Source organism: Eucalyptus grandis, chromosome 11 (assembly GCF_016545825.1).
Source record: "Eucalyptus grandis isolate ANBG69807.140 chromosome 11, ASM1654582v1, whole genome shotgun sequence".
In the NCBI taxonomy this organism is placed as follows: Eukaryota; Viridiplantae; Streptophyta; class Magnoliopsida; order Myrtales; family Myrtaceae; genus Eucalyptus; species Eucalyptus grandis.
This window is the reverse complement of record NC_052622.1, coordinates 38,224,863-38,241,198: the sequence shown is the minus strand read 5'-3', so window position 1 is coordinate 38,241,198 and position 16,336 is coordinate 38,224,863. Positions and strand designations below refer to the sequence as shown.

The window sequence follows — 16,336 nt, the reverse complement described above, 5'->3', positions numbered from 1 at the left end:
CTCAAATCTCTCAAAAGGCGAATTTCTTTCTGAAGAGAGAACCACTAAGGACAATGTAGAGGAAGAAAATTCGGTCATTACCAGTCCAAAATCAAGGAGTTCGGTCCAACAAGACGATGAGTCGAGCTGGGATGGTCAGAAGACGGAGGAAGTTCTCAATTCTGATTCCGAAAGCGGCACTCACCATGTCGGAATTAGCAGAGAGTTGATGAACTGGTCGACAAGGTTATCAATTTGGAAACCGCGGTTTCTTCCCAGACCTCTTGTAAGTAGATTGAAATTGGAGACGGATGGCCTGCACACGCACATCGGACCCTCGAAATGAAAAGGAAACTCTGATGGAAAAGTTCGGACAACATGAACAGCAGGCAAAGAGCTGGAGAAGGAAATGCACCGGATCAAGACCCTGAAGCAGAATGTCAAGGACCAAAACCAGAACCTCATCTCTCATTTACAGAAGCCAACTCGAACCTCGACCATCTCTCAGAGAAGTTGCAGAATGTGAAGCTGGATGAGGAGGATGAGAACGGCGGAACATTATTCCATGAAACGAAAACCGCTGGTACGAACGCTAAACAAGGAAAAGGAGATTGAAGAGAATGAAGTGCAGCACGTCTCTGACGACAAAAAGAGATGCGGAGGCAAAGCGAGAGGAGAATAAGGACAGTGTTCCTACTTTCGATGATCCCATCAAAGCTGCGGAGGAAGAGATGTATGTGGGATCTGGCCCTGCTAGCGAGTTTGATGTTATGTCTGAGAGACCCCAAGAATCGGTGCAGCACGAAGGAAGAGAACCATGATCTGTTTACCGAGACTCAGGACTCACAGGATGACAGCGAAGATCATCCCGACTGGAGGCAGATGTTCTTGACTGGCGTAGAGGACAGAGAAATTTTTACTAGGGAGTACACTTCGGTTCTCAGGAGTTACAAGGACGTGAGGAAGAAGCTAAGCGACGTGGAGAAGGATAACAGGGATGGCCTCTTTGAATTGGCGATGCAGATCAGGGAATTACGAAATGAGAATGCTTCAAAGGACGAGGAGATCATGGCTCTTCGCAAAAAATTAGGCACGCCGAATGGGAAGCCGGATGGTGCTGAAGGCGTTGCTGCATCAGAAGATAAGGCTACGAATCAAGAAAATCCCCAAAGAGAGCATCGGTCGGATCTAGCTCTCAAGAATTGAGTCCATCATCGCTGCGAAGAAAAAACAGCCGCTCTACAAACTGCTGCTTCAACATAATTTCAAGGCTTCATGAAGAAGTCCTTCTACTAGAGGTAGACACCAGAGTAAGTAGAGCTCCAGCTGTTACTACCATGGAAGAGAGTTCCAGTGGAGATTGACGAGCTCCTAGAGGAAAAACATTGAATTCTGGTTGAGATTCAGCACGTCGATCCATCAGTGCCAGACTTTCCAAACAAGTTTCCGTGATCTACAAGTTGAGTTATCAAAGTTGTTCGATGACAAGAAACAAGATTCAAGCTTTAAGCACCAATCTTTGAAGTCTGAAGCTCGTCCGATATACAGACACTTGAGAGATACAGACCGAACTCAAGTTGTGGTTGGAGCAAAATGCGCTATTGAAGGATGAATTGGAGAGTCGATTTTCTGCCTTGTGCCGGTTACAGGACGAGATAACGAGTTTCTGACCCGGGGTCTGCTGCTAGAATCCCTCTCTGGTGAGTATCAAGCTGCGAAGTTCCAGGAGCGAGGTCCTGAACATGAAGCAAAAGAGAACAACAGGGTGCCGACGAACTGAATGCCGGTCTGGACCGGGTAAAGCTGAAGGCCGAGATTGAGACAACCATCGCAAGACTAGATGAGTATCTCGGAATTTCGGCATCAAAAAGCCATCACCCCCCCAGGTCAAGAATACCCTTGAGGTCCTTCTTGTTCGGGGTCAAGCTGAAGAAGCAGAAGCAGCCATCGATCTTTGCATGCGTGAGTCCTGCGATGCAGAAGGACAGCGACCTCGGAGGCGGTGCATTGCCTACTTAGCTTTGATTCCTCGAGCCTTCATACTTGTTTGAATTGTACATGTACATGATCTGTTTTCGAATTCTTAATGTTGGGTTGTGATAGCATAGAATATTGTGCAGAATGAATGGACCGCAGTTATATTTCCGCTGATGCAAGTTGCTGATATCTTGCGGACGTCATTGCATGAACCTAAGTGTTCATGCGTTTTCTTCACTAGAAAGCACAATTTCCGGGAATCAAACCGGCAGCTTCTGCTTTTTTCCTGTCGAGTTGACAAGAGATTAGAGGCCAGTAATTCTGTGGCCTTATTTTCCGGATGAATCATGCACAAATTTAAGAAACATACACGCATAACCAGGGAATTAAAAAAAAAATGAAAAAATAAAAACGAGGCATGCATATGCGGTCTGAGGTATCTCCACGGAGAACTTACTAAAGTCTGATATGTATGGAAAATCGGTGGATTAGTTCTGTTTTTTGAAGAAATGAAGCCCACTGATATACATGATCTTTCAACGATAAAATGATACAAAGAGCGGCCTGAAACTATATGTCAACCTCATACGGTAAGCGTCCAGAGCACCGCTTCGCTTACAGATTATAGGTCCATCTATTCAGATAGAAAAAATAGACTAAAAGACAGACAGACAAAACAACACCGATGGACAACTATCATTTGCTTTTTCATTTGCTATATTCTGAGAAATATTACAAAGCTCAGCGAGCACCAAATGCTGGAAGTTCAAAAATAATAAGTTGGAAGCAAAGGTCATGTAAATTTTTTTTTGTTTCAACCTGCATAACAATCTCTAATCTACTAGATCATCTAAATCCATCCAAACTAGCTTGTGCCGTCTACTTCTTTGCTATGTTCTATAGATACCACGCCTGCCGCGTCGACCTGCAAACTTCCGTTCTCACAGTTCTTGTCACGATTGTCATTTCCACCCTCAGCCGGGTGCTCACCACAGCACTTTGATCACTTACAGCCACTGGTGCATTCCGGTGCCACATTAGACTTCTCAACTGGTGTTTCATTTCCTTGCTCTACTTCTGGTTTTACCAGAACCTTGTCATCTTCAGTAACCTGCTTTGCAGCATCGTCTAAAGCAAGTTCCATCTTCTTTGGTCGGCTCCTTCATCACATTGTTCGGTACAGAATCAACCATCTTCTCATCATTTTTGGCCTCTTGATTCAATGGAGGCTCAGTGGCCACACTGAAATATTACTCTTCTGTAAGGAGATGGCTGGTTCTTTAGCAGGAGCAGATGGAATGCTGGCGGTTGCAGAAATCGATTCTTTCTCAGCAGCAGAGCCTGCATGGCTGGATGTAACAGCGAGGCCCAGTACTTCTAAAGTTTACACCAGGATGGGGGCCTGGATTGGGTGGCACTGCCACCAGGAATAGAAGAGGTTTAATTAAAGAACCGGAAGGAATTATGTGTACAGCATTTTTTGCCTGGGCAGCCTTCAGAAGCGAAGCAGCATCTGAAGGGTTGCAATGCGAGCCCCTGCAGCAACTGCTGCAGCTTTTATTCCCATAGAATCGGGACTCATATCAGCTTTTGGCGATGCTTTTTTCGGGGGAACCTAGACTTTGGTGCAATACTTAAAGATTGCACTGAAGAAGATCTTGCTGTGAAATTTGCTGAGTTTGATGGTGGGCCAGCCCAGCAATGTTCCCAGGGAAAGGAGATTCAGCAGCAGCACTTGGAGTTGTGTAGAGTTACCAAAGGGTACCATTTGGTGTTGCTCCTGCTTAAAGGAAAAAAGGAAAAAAAACATGTTTAATCTGCAGATTTATACAAACAAAACCAACTACAGAACTTGGTGTAGAAAAGTCAAAGCCAGGCAGCTCAAAATTGTGGCACAGGCAGAGAAGTCTAGATACACTGCTAACAAATTACATTTTTTTGGTGAGCATAATAGTTCTAGGATTTATCCAACAACCACCACGTTTCATTCAAACAAGTAAACGTACTACCAAGATTCACTTCACAGATACTAAAGAGTAGTCACGCTAGAAAGAGTTGTGATAAAATGAGACACAATGAATCATGAGGCAGTAAGTAAATCAAGAGGATGCACGAAGCCCTAGCGAGTAGCCATCCCGTGAGCTCGCTCGTAGCACCACCACCAAGGCGCAAGTAGCCGTTGAGGATCGAATTGGCAATATTTGAATTAGGTGAAAGAACATCTATTTTGATTTTCGAAATTCCGTTTTCTTATTTGAAATATTCATCGATACACATGATTGAAATTTCCGATATGCTAACATATGTGTAATCTCGAAGAGCCTTATAAATTGGGAAATGTTATAATTTAATAACGCGCGTACGATTATTAGTTTGATTTCACGCCGAAATATGACTCCAATGCACTTACGGAAAAATGTAATTTGATCTACGCTCGAATGTGATTCGCGTTTTGTTAAAATTGACCAATCAATCTCATGCGCAAATACGATTCATCAATGTATTTGATAGATATCAATAATATCTTTGCCTAATTTGTTGTTGTATTGTTTGAATCGATTTTATCTTCGTAAAAGAAAAATCCAAAATAATATATTTGAGTTAGATTATGTTCATGTTAGAATATTGCTTATTTTAGGGTAGTTTGCATGTTTAAGGTTAAAATTTATTCGTTTGAATTTTTTAAATAAAAAGTACCAAAAACCATTAATTTAGGATGTTAGATTTTCTTTTCATTAATTTATATTACACATTTAATTATTGGACAATTTTAATTTCGAATTTTATAAAGGAAAAAAACCTAGAATTATGGCATTATTTGCACGTTATCTAGTCATTCCATATTAGGATAAAATTGCATGTTTAATTTAATTCTATCTAATTTTTAAATTAATAATAAGTTTAGATTATTTTTTCCTAGATATATTGCATTTTAGGTTATGGATTACTTAGTTAAGATAACATTCTAGTTTAAATTAGAGTTTGGCCTAATCTAATTCCTAATATAAGTTGGATAATATCTTAATCTAGATAGACAATTTTGGCTATTTTTCAATTTTCCAATTTTATGTAAAATACCAAAAAAAAACCATTGTCTTAAGAATAAATTAATTTCTTTCTCTAGGATAGATTGCATGCTTATTAAGAAAACACAAAAAAATACTATACTTGTGTTATGTAGTTTAGGTCATATTGTTATGTCATGTCGTTCATGTTAGATTAGTAATATGCGTTGCATAAATCATGATTCTCATTAAACAAGTGAAAATGCATAAAACATGATTCCCATTAAACAAGTGAAAATAAAAATTAAGTGATTGCGTGTTAATTAGAAATTATATATAGAATTGTTGATGTGAATTTCCGATATAACATTGCAAATAATTTTCTTACTATTAGGTAAGTCCCATAATTTATTTATTGCTTTTAAATTGGTGGTTTGTGCACCACATGATTACCTCACATGTTAGGAAGTAAATTAAAAATTAATTCAAGTTCATGAAAACATTTTTTCGAAATAAAGAAGAAATGTCTGAAGACTTTGTAGAATGCAATGTAATCAAGTTACCAATTCTCTCGGTTCACGTAGTAAAGTAAATCTCTTCTTTGGATTTCGGTATTTCCACCAAAATAGATTAGTGGCTGACTTCAATTAAAATCATTTATATATAAAAATTTAAAGCTTTAAATCGTAAATTGATATGGGTTTGGGAGAGCGAGTTAAATTTAGGTTTAGTCTTGAAAAATGGGTATGGGTTCACTCAAGATTAGGTTGCGACGGTGCCTCTTGCCCATATGATCATTGCTGGGGCTGATTTCACGTTGATTCCTAGCAGATTTGAACCTCGTGGTCTCATACCGTGGCAAGCCTTGAAAATGAACCACCTTTGGGCCCACCCTCCACCTTGAAAAGGCGCAAAGAACAAAAAACCAACGTCAAACGCGCCATATTTTTCACCGCCGAAAGAAAATAAAGTCAAAGAACCTATTCGACTCCTTGAAGGGGGCCGAGTCTAAAATTCAAATCTTGATTTCCTCGTTAAAAGCAGCATCCATCCCCTCTTGAAATGATTCTCGCACCCAATGAAACGAAAGGATATACTTGCGTTATCACAAGTGCATAATATCGAACCGATGCAAATGCCAGGTCGAGGACTAAAGAACAGTGTAAAATTACTTGGACTCTGGGCAGGAGCCGTTTAATCTATGTGAAGTCAAACATTGTATAAAAAAATTATAAATAATATATTAGATATATTAGATATATAATAAAAAGTCGAGTTGGTCAGTTGGATCGACTATAAACTCTGAGACAAAGGGCGAAGTACGCTACCCGATGCGTACATCTTTGGTCTGGAATCTCGGTTGTCGCGACCCAGGAATTTCAGGTGTGAACCATCTGGGATTTGACTAATGGATTGTTAGTAGACTTAACTCGGGCTCTCCCAAGCCCATACCAGTCGCGATTTAGGTTTAAGTTAGCTAACATGCAATTGATTTTCAATTAGGAGTCGCCACTAATCTATTTTTGGTGGAGTCGATTAGAAACCCAAAGTAAAGTAACTGGAGATTTACTTTTACTTCCTGACCTAGAGATTTGGAGTACGGGGACTTTTATGCTAGATTTTCTAGCGCCCTTTTGGTACCTTTCTCTTTTATTTTGAAATTTTTGGCAAGTAACTGAATTAAGCGCAATCCATCAATTTAACACTCAAGAAAGCAAATGAATAAATTGCAAGACTTACCTCATACGTGAAAGTATCTGCATTGTTAGATCATATTCACATCAATAGTCCTTAGATATGATTTGAATTAACACGCACTTTTTTGTTTTTTTTTTGTTTTCACTTAATTAATGAGAATCATGCTTTATGCAATGCAATATAACTAAATGACCTAGTTCTAATGACAGGTAATTTCCAAATTAAATGACCTAGCAACATTCACTAAATGATATCATGAATCTAATTCTATGACATACATGACGCATTTTTTATTTTCCTTAAAAAAACATGCAATCTATCTGAGATTGAAACTAATTTATCCTAAGACATTTTTTTGTATTTTTCATGAAATTCGAAATTAGAAAAAAATGTAAAAATTATCTAGCTAGATTAAAGATTATATCCAACTTATATTAAGGATTAGGTCAGGCTAAACCTTAATTTAAACCAAAATATTAGTAAGATGCGCTTTATCTAAAAAAAATTAATTTAAACTTAAAATGAAACATGCAATTTTATCCTAATATGCAATGAACAGTGCAAAGGATGCCCTAATTCTACATGACATATGCATGATGATTTTTTGTTGTGTTTTTTTTTTTTTATTTCGAAATTAAAAATTGCCACATGCAACTTAAATTAAAAGAAAAACTAACATCCTAAACTAATGCATTTCTTTAGATTTTTCATTTTTCAAAAATTCGAAATAAATAAATTTCCTATTCTAAACATGCAAGATAACCCTAAAAAACGAACCTAATCTAACTTAGATTTTTTTGGATTTTTCCTTTCTTTTTACTGATAAATCAAAATAAGACATCAAGAACAACACGGCAACAAATTAGGCAATATATTACCCATTTTGGAAATAAATTGATGAATCGTATCTCGCATGAGATCGGATTGGCCAATTTCAAATAAATTACACTGTATCTCGAGCTGTGAGATCGGAGTTATTGGCGGTGCGATTGGAAGTCGTATTTGACAAGCGGTGGACTATCAATCATACGCACGTTGCGAAATTAGGAAAAATTCTATTTCATGAGGGATCAAGAGATCTTTTGGATATGGCAATATCGATCAAACATTCAAAGAAAGATTGCGATATTGCAATTAAGCGGCAAGATATATGAAAATCAAATTGATCGAAGAGTCTTACCTAATTCACGATGTCACGCGGAGTGACATCTCCAAATTTGATGGATGATGGGTCACGGAAATCACGGTGAGGAAGGCCAACATCGGTAGCATGCACTGTTTGCTCGTGTCGTCGGACGTGTTCCACAAGTTAAGTATTTAAATTGTTTGAGAACTTCAGCTTCTTTTCACTTTGCTATCAAGCTTCACCTTTTGCAAGTTCACATTGTGCGCCCACTATTCTTTCACTCGCAATTTGGTGTCTTTGTTTGACCAAGTCTCAAGCTCCACTCAATCTCTTGAGACCTCATCATATCCTCCCTTGGCCGTCCAAGACGTGCGTTGCCAACGATATCTCAATTGCAGGTTTGTAGATAGCCGGGGATGTGCGGACTGATTGTGAGATTACGTAGCTGCCGTGGGAAACAAAAGAAACAAAACTTGCCAAAATCTAAATTGCGAGTCGGCGGTGGAACACGTTGAGGCCTGACAATTTTGCCGTTGCCCGTCGTCGAGCAGAGGCTGGACCACCACAATTTGTAATAAAGACGAGGTGCGGAAGTTGTTTGCATTCTTGGACCTCACGATAACTAAGCGAGGCTACCGAGAAGCTGCTGTATTTTTCACCAAAAATGCGCACGCAGATGGTACAACATTGTATAAACATGACCACTGTCGTGAAAGCTCATTGGCTGGCCCAAAAGAAAACATCAAACTTTATGAGATAACTTGTAATTGTCAAGAGCAAAATTGATATTGCAAGGAAATTGAGAAAGTTTCACTCTTTGTAATAGTGCTATAGGCCTTGAGCTCAGCGACCCATAAGGCGTGGGGGCCGCGTCGCTAGATGGACCGCTCCGTGATGATTGAATCGGCTGTCGGATCTAGAGTGGGGCCAGGAACCAGGGTAAGCTCGCCAAGTTGCGCGATGGGGATGAGCTCTCGGAGATGCGGATGAGGATTCTCGGACTTGATTGCGGGTCAAGCACGAAGAAAGGCTCGGTTGCCTTTCTTTCTCTTGACTTGAAATCCGTAGCCTCCTTTTGGCTTTTCCTTCGTATTATGGCCGGGAAAAGCTTCAATTAGTTGAACTTGACGGTGAGTGGGTGTCGACTGAGATCGGCAAACCACACTCACGAGAACGGCCACCAATGTCACCATTTGTATCACCATCTTCGGATATGAAGGGCTCTCGCCATCTTTTTGAGCTCTCGCCATCTTTCTCCCCGGGCTACCCCTCACGTATATCGCTCTCTTCTTTGTGTGGCCGGGTGTTCTCCCATATGTGGCCTCCCCCAACCTCTGCAAACAACCTATTTATAGACGAGGATAGAGTTTTAATTTTCCAAATTTATATCCACAAGATTCTTTTTCAAACGCAATATTTGCTTTTCACATCTCGCTTATCCAAAAATTCATCATATCCTGGAAAAATTTCAAATTTCTATTTTCACGAGATTTTTTTATTATAAAAAAAAAAAAGAGTGCGGGCCATTTGCCGACACGTGGGCTCTCACCTCACCAATTTAAAGCTTAGAACCACTAATTCAAACACATCCGCCGGTCCAATAAATGCAAAAAATGCAAATGCACCTAAATCTATATGCTATGCAATTAATTAATTAACTAATATTTTTTTATGGGTTAAAATTAATCGCTAATTTTTAATACGATAAATGAATAAACGAGATTGGCAAAATTTAGGTGTCAGAAACGAATCGGGGGCCGACCCAATCCCTTGAATAGATCGGGATCGACGAGAGTTGGGCGATTCCCAGGTCGATCAGGAGTTGATCTAGACCAATGCTCACCTACCTTAAAGCCCCCCTCTACTCAAGCATACAACCCCACCGCCTACCCGCCATCTCATTGGGAACGGCTACCATGTGACGGAGTCGCAAAGAAAAACAACCACGTTTTGGGGCCACCTCCACCTTGAAAAGGAACGCAAAGAACAAAAAACCAACGTCAAAAAGCGCCATGTTTTTCACCGCTGAAAGAAATTAAGTCAAGGAACCTATTCGTTTTCTTGAAGGGCCGAGTCTCAAAATCAAATCATGATTGCCTCGCCTCGTTAAGCAGCATCCATCCCCCTTGAAATGATTCTCACACCCGATGAAACAAAAGGATGTCCGTGCGTTATCACAAGTGCATAGTATCGAACCGATGCAAATGCCAGGTCGGGCACTAAAAGTTTTGAATACTCGTGCTATTGAAAGTTAGAAAGTGAAAACGCAAAAGGGTTAAAAAAAATCAGAAGCGCGGATCAAAACACTCTCTTATTATAATCTTCAAAGCACGGTTGAGTTTTTTTTTTTTTTGCTCTCAAAGAATCTGATTTCTTTTGCATTAGAGAAATGGTGAGAGAAAAAGAAGATTAGTGCGCCAGAGGCCCCTTACAAGGTTTTTCCATAAGATCACACTGTTCATAAGGAAAATGGAGTTATCACTGCTCCTCATCATTTATTATTCTATTAGTTTAAGTTATTAGATGAATGCATTGATATATTTAATTAGAGAGGTAAATGGGATCTAGAAAGATTCGAAATCGGAATCTAGGTTTTGATATCATGTTAAATTCTGTGAGATTATTGTTAACTATTAAAAAAATTTAAATTTTTAAATGGATGCGTAATTTAATATTTGATTATTCTAATCATTAGTGCTGATTCGAAGGTCCGCAATCCACTCAGAGGTTAACTTCTCAACGGATTGGACAGGTGTCCATTTTTAACTCTTCCGTCACCTGATTCAAACCAATCAATAACTAACCTCACATGGTACGCAGCCAAAAGGCACAATGCTCGACTACCCGCCATCTTTTGCAGCTTCATTTATAGATCGTTAGCTCGACTGCTTTCCGCTATCCCTCGCCGCTCCTCCGTCCGACATTGCATTTCTCCGGCGCAGGTCCCCGTCATGGCGTCGGACCGGTTCCTCCGCTGCTTCTTGCTTCTGATTCTCCTTTCAGGTACCCAATGAGCTCCCGAGAATACCATCTTTGTTAAAATGCGGTTACTTTAAAAAGTTCAGCAGGAAAATGAGACATTTTCTCGGTAAAGCTTCCGTTTTTTTCGTTGTTCCGTCACGAATTTTCTTCCTTCTTTTCTCTGTCCGTTCTCCGCCGCAGGGCCCGCCTTGCGACGGCGTCGTCCTCCATCGGTATCAACTACGGCCAGATCGCCAACAACCTCCCGTCGCCGGACGACGTCGTCCCCTTGTCAAGTCCGTCGGCGCCACCCGCCTCAAGCTCTACGATGCCGACCCGGCGTCCTCCGCGCCTTCGCCGGCACCGGCGTCGAGTTCACCGTCGGCCTCGGGAACGAGTACCTGGCCCGGATGGGGACCCGGCCCAGGCCCTCGCCTGGCTCAAGTCCAACATCCAGCCTTACCTCCCTCCACGAAGATCACCTGCATCACCGTCGGCAACGAGGTGCTGACCCTCAACGACACGTCCCTGACGCGGACGTCCTCCCGGCGATGCAGGGCCTCCAGGGCGCGCTCGCCAAGCTCGGCCTCGACGACCAGGTCACAGTCACGACCCCCACTCGCTCGCCGTCCTCGAGACCTCGTACCCGCCGTCCGCCGGGGCGTTCCACGGCAAGACCTCGCCGCACCCCTGACGGAGATCCTGAAGTTCCAGGCCAAGGTGGGCTCGCCGTTCCTGATCAACGCCTACCCGTTCTTCGCCTACAAGGCGAACCCCGGCAGGTCCTGCTCGATTTCGTGCTCTTCGAGTCGAACCCCGGCGAGTCGATCCCTCCACGGGGCTGCATTACGACAACATGCTGTTCGCTCAGATTGACGCGGTTCACTCGGCCCTGGCCTCGCTGGGGTTTCGGAACCTGACGCTGCACATCTCGGAGACCGGGTGGCCGTCGCGAGGCGATGCGGATGAGGGTGGCGCCACCCCGGAGAATGCCAGGAAGTATAATGGGAATCTGATGAAGATCATGGCGCAGAAGAAGGGGACGCCGATGAGGCCGAATGGAGATTTGAACGTCTACGTGTTTGCCCTGTTCAATGAGAACATGAAGCCCGGGCCGACGTCGGAGAGGAATTACGGGTTGTTCAAGCCCGATAGGACGCCAGCATATACGCCAGCATGTGCAATCGTCCTGAACGGATGCAGCGATGCCGGTGGGAATGGGACGATTCCCTCGAAATCTGGATCCCCACCGCTGGCCGCAACAACACCAGCTTCCACGAGCACGAGCTCTTCCACTGGTTACTTGTCCGTTTCTTCGGGCGTGGTGAGTTTGACATGTTCCTGGTTTTTGAATGATGATTCATTTTGGCTTTTGAATGCCGATGTTTATAATGCAGCCACATTATCTATCCTGTTGCTGGTTTTATGGTAGTAAAGTTCTGAACTCTGATTCAATTTCGCGTTAGACATGCTCATGGTCATGTTGTGTCGTTATCACATTTACTCATCAGACATGTTACTGTGAGTGATGTCTTATCTGCTGATTGTTAAAAGTAGATAGTTTGAAAGAAGTTTAGATTGCTTTTGCCCCCATTTTTGAGTAACTTTAGCGACTCCGGGTAAGATCGGCCCTCTATCTTTTTGTTTATCTTGTTCCTTTTTCCAGTAGTATAAGTTCAACATCTTCATCGCTTTCGAATCGTTACCTCTTGAGAGTGATGATTAGATGTCAATATGCTGGTTGATTAAAAAGTGCGGCGATCTGATTTCAGGAAAGATGCTGTTCTGCTCAAACTCTCTTCGTCTTGTGCTGGCTACAATTAAGCTGCTCTTTTGACGGCAAAACCGAGTCAGAATTACAAGTGCTTTGGAAGTGTCATCGAAATCAGCAGTTTATCAAAAGCAAAAGAGTCAAAAGAAAGGATGTCGGACACATCTTCGGCTGATGATGCAAGGTGAACTTCTGTTTCCCCTGCTTGCAAGCAAACATTGGTTTATTTCACTGCATCAACGCTCGCACGCTAGAATTACACTAATGAGCCCCAACCAACGTAAATAGGAGAGAGATTGGATATTGTAGAGCTGAGATCCGGCATTTCATGCTCAGCATTTGCAATCAGTCGCTATGCTGTAGTTTTTGAACATCCATTATTTAGTTATGGTATGCTAGGATCAATGTCGGAGCTTCTAACGTGAAAGCAGTCATCTATCTTCAGACTGCAAATCACTATTTGTGTTCATCTCTGTATAATGTATTGTACAGGGGATATCTCATTAGCAATCAAATTGCCATGTTCCTATTTTTAGAATCATTAGTCCTGGAATCGATGTCATCAACAATATCTTTCTCAACTAAACAGAAAGAATAATTTCATCCTTGCCATACAAAAGTCCTGGACATATCCTGCATTTGCATTGTCATTTCATTCAAAAAGCGAAGGCATTCCATGGTCCATTCGACTGAGCTTCGCATAGAACTTCCTCGTCAAGTTAAGAAGTCAGACTGCACAGGAGTCCTTCTTGCCTCTGTGAAGCTCTTGACCACTGAAACATGTTTTGCTCCTTTCTTTGTTTTGCAGGTGCAGACCTTGATGCAGGATCTTGATCCAGTTTTTAGATGATAGGCATGTTGAGAGTCGTACACATTTTGGCCGTTCTATTTTTGCTATCTATTGACCTGATTATTTAGTTAGGGTATGGTGGTGTCTTAGAACTTACTGTATCGAACATTTAAAAAGAGACGATCATTTACTGCCCATTTGAGATTTCTTACCTCTGTCGAATCTGTTTAGCTAGGTGAAGGAATTTGAGGATAAATTGATGTTAGGAAAAGTTATTGACGTGAAATATGAGACGTTTGACTTCACGTTTAGATTGGAATGTCGAGTTTTTCCATTTCGACGCCTCGACGGTCGATTTCGAGATCCGGATCGAGAGCAGTTTTGGTGGGTTAAACTGCAAAACGATGAACTTTTTTTTGATCAGAATGGTGAGAGTGTGACTTGTGGTGCAATCTATCCAACACTCGTTCCTTTCTAAGTGGCCATACATATGAGAGGAATGTCTTTCAATGAAAGCTACCAAAAGCACGATCATGATGAAAATGTCGGTTGTGATTTTGGTCAATTTTGACATGCTTTCTGCGGAGTCCAACACCATGAGCAGTTTCTTAGGACAACAAAGACGACGATGCCTATGAAGGAAGTAGTTCTCTCGGACTGGAGTCGACTTCATGGTTTGCTTCCTAAGAGAAAAAACAGCACGTACAACAGGGAACTGAAAAACCGAATCATGTCCCGACACGTCAAATCCATAGTAAGTCATCGACTTCTCAAGAAATATACCACTGAAAACGTAAACTTTAAAATGAAAATAGTAAGTTATCGTTAATATTTTCGATTTATCAATATAATCCACTTTTAATGCTGTAAATCACTGGGAGAAGCATACGAATATTAATGTAAGTTATCTACTTAAGTATAAATTTTACTACTTAAAACAAAAATCTTACTGGTGAAATTAATAACTTATCGATGTAATTGTAGGCCCAATTACAAGTTAGCGAGTCACCAACAAAGTGGGAACTAACCGTTTGAAATAAACTATAAATTAATAACTCAATATTGACTTAAGTAACTCACCAAAGTAGGCTCGTTTAAGCTGTAGCAAATTACCCACGGTTCGAATAACATATGAACGCCAACTTCGACAGCAAGTTATCAAGCTGTTTAAAAAATGTCCCATATAATATAGAATCTTGCAATTGTAACTAGTAACATGCCACAGAAATAAGTTACTTATCATGTACTAGTGTAGGCTCACTTTTGGGGGTAGCAAAACTACTGACCAAGTAAGGAATTTAGCAACAGCCAATTCAGTAATAAGTTGTCAAGCTGCATAGCAAATTACCATCTGGAAAATAAAAATCTCACCATCGAAGTTAGTGACTTACAAGTAAGACTGATAAAATGGGTGACAATCCCATATTTTAATCCAAATATAGTGAAGTTGATTATATATGAGCCACCTTAAATTCAAAACATAGGTCAAAATGAATTTTAAATATGGAAGCCGGAAACAAATGGGTTGACTGTGGATTTGTAACGGACCTACTTTCAACCCATTTAATAACCCACTTATAGGGTCTTTTTACAAGTGAAATAAGTAATCTGCAAATGAATGCTTGCTTCAAGGGAAATAACGAAGCAAGGAAATTACTAACGTCTATTTTTTTTTTTTTTTGGTCAAACTAACGTCTAATTCAATAGTAAGTTATTGACCTATTCATTTTTTTGACATTGCAAGCGAAATCTTACTGGGGAAATTAATAACTCACGAGCCTAAACTCGTTGTGTAGCAAGTTACCCTCCTGTAAAATTTTAACCACTCCGTAGTTATCTACTAGACGTTATTTATTTATACTAGATCCACAATGATAGAGCCGTTACTTCGAAAGCGAGCTCGGTTGATACCTACTTTACTTGCCCACTTGTAAAATTTTAGAGTGCCTGGCTATTTGCTACTAGATGTAGGGCGCTAAAATAAATCTTTCCATCGGTAATATGTAATTTTTTTTTACAATTTTTGGTATTTATTAATAGATAGTAGATTTAACTAAGCTCATATATTATTTTGTTGATAAGTTAGTAATCAATTGACAGGGTCCCCTTGTAAAATTTTAACGTACCTGGTAATATACTAATACTTGATGGGTCCAATTGTAAAATTTTAAAGCACTCGGTAATCTCTTCTGGGTCCTATATTTGAGGATAGTAAAATGGCTATTTTGTTAGTACAGTGCCCACTTCTGAAAAAAATTAAAAGACTTGGTTGCATGACTCGGGCGGGTTAACATCAACGTCCCGGACACATTAAATTCTGAAAAATCTTTTATCTTTGATTAAGCACATGCAAAAGCGAATTGTAAGCAATCCCTATACACAAGCAAACATATATATATATATATATATCAAAAGGTCCCTCCTAGTCCTGGACTATTTCTTTTCATTACCACATGTAGATGATCAAAAAGGCTGGGGTAGCCTAGTTTCTTTATCAAGCTTCTCCAAAATGGCCCTATTCTAGGCCCACTCCTATGGGGTTCTCGTGGGATGTACCGGTGGGATGAAGCCACGAATGAGACTTATGATGTCCTCATAAAAAATGAGGCACCAAGCCTCGTACACGTGTGGGACCAAAATGTCTATACTCTCCTAGACTTATACTATGGTGGTATACTTTCGATAAGTTACGTCTCCTATGTCTATTATGTCTGCCACGATGGAGACCATGTCTACAGGGAGACCGTGATAAACGGGTGGCGGGGTCAGTACATCCATCACACACTTGAAAATGGGGAAAATAGCAAAAATGAGTCGACGACTCAATAAGTAGAAATTCCTATACTTTTTATAGGAGGACGTCTCGCCATCGATCCTCGGATACAAAATCATCACCTACTTGTCAATGGTAAATCAATAGCAAGGCTCATGCCTTGACTTGCCTCTACACATGAAATGCTCTCAATTTTCTAAGTATTTTCAAGAATCATGAACAAAGAGTTAGTGCATGAAGAACAAGCCCTCCAAAA

The 16,336-nt window shown here is 40.8% G+C and overlaps 2 pseudogenes; both read left to right on the top strand.

The window, feature by feature from the left end:
- Positions 1-633: 633 nt before the first annotated feature.
- Positions 634-1,998, top strand: LOC120289929 (annotated as a pseudogene).
- Positions 1,999-3,224: 1,226 nt separating this feature from the next.
- Positions 3,225-12,692, top strand: LOC120289928 (annotated as a pseudogene).
- The last annotated feature ends 3,644 nt before the right edge of the window (positions 12,693-16,336 follow it).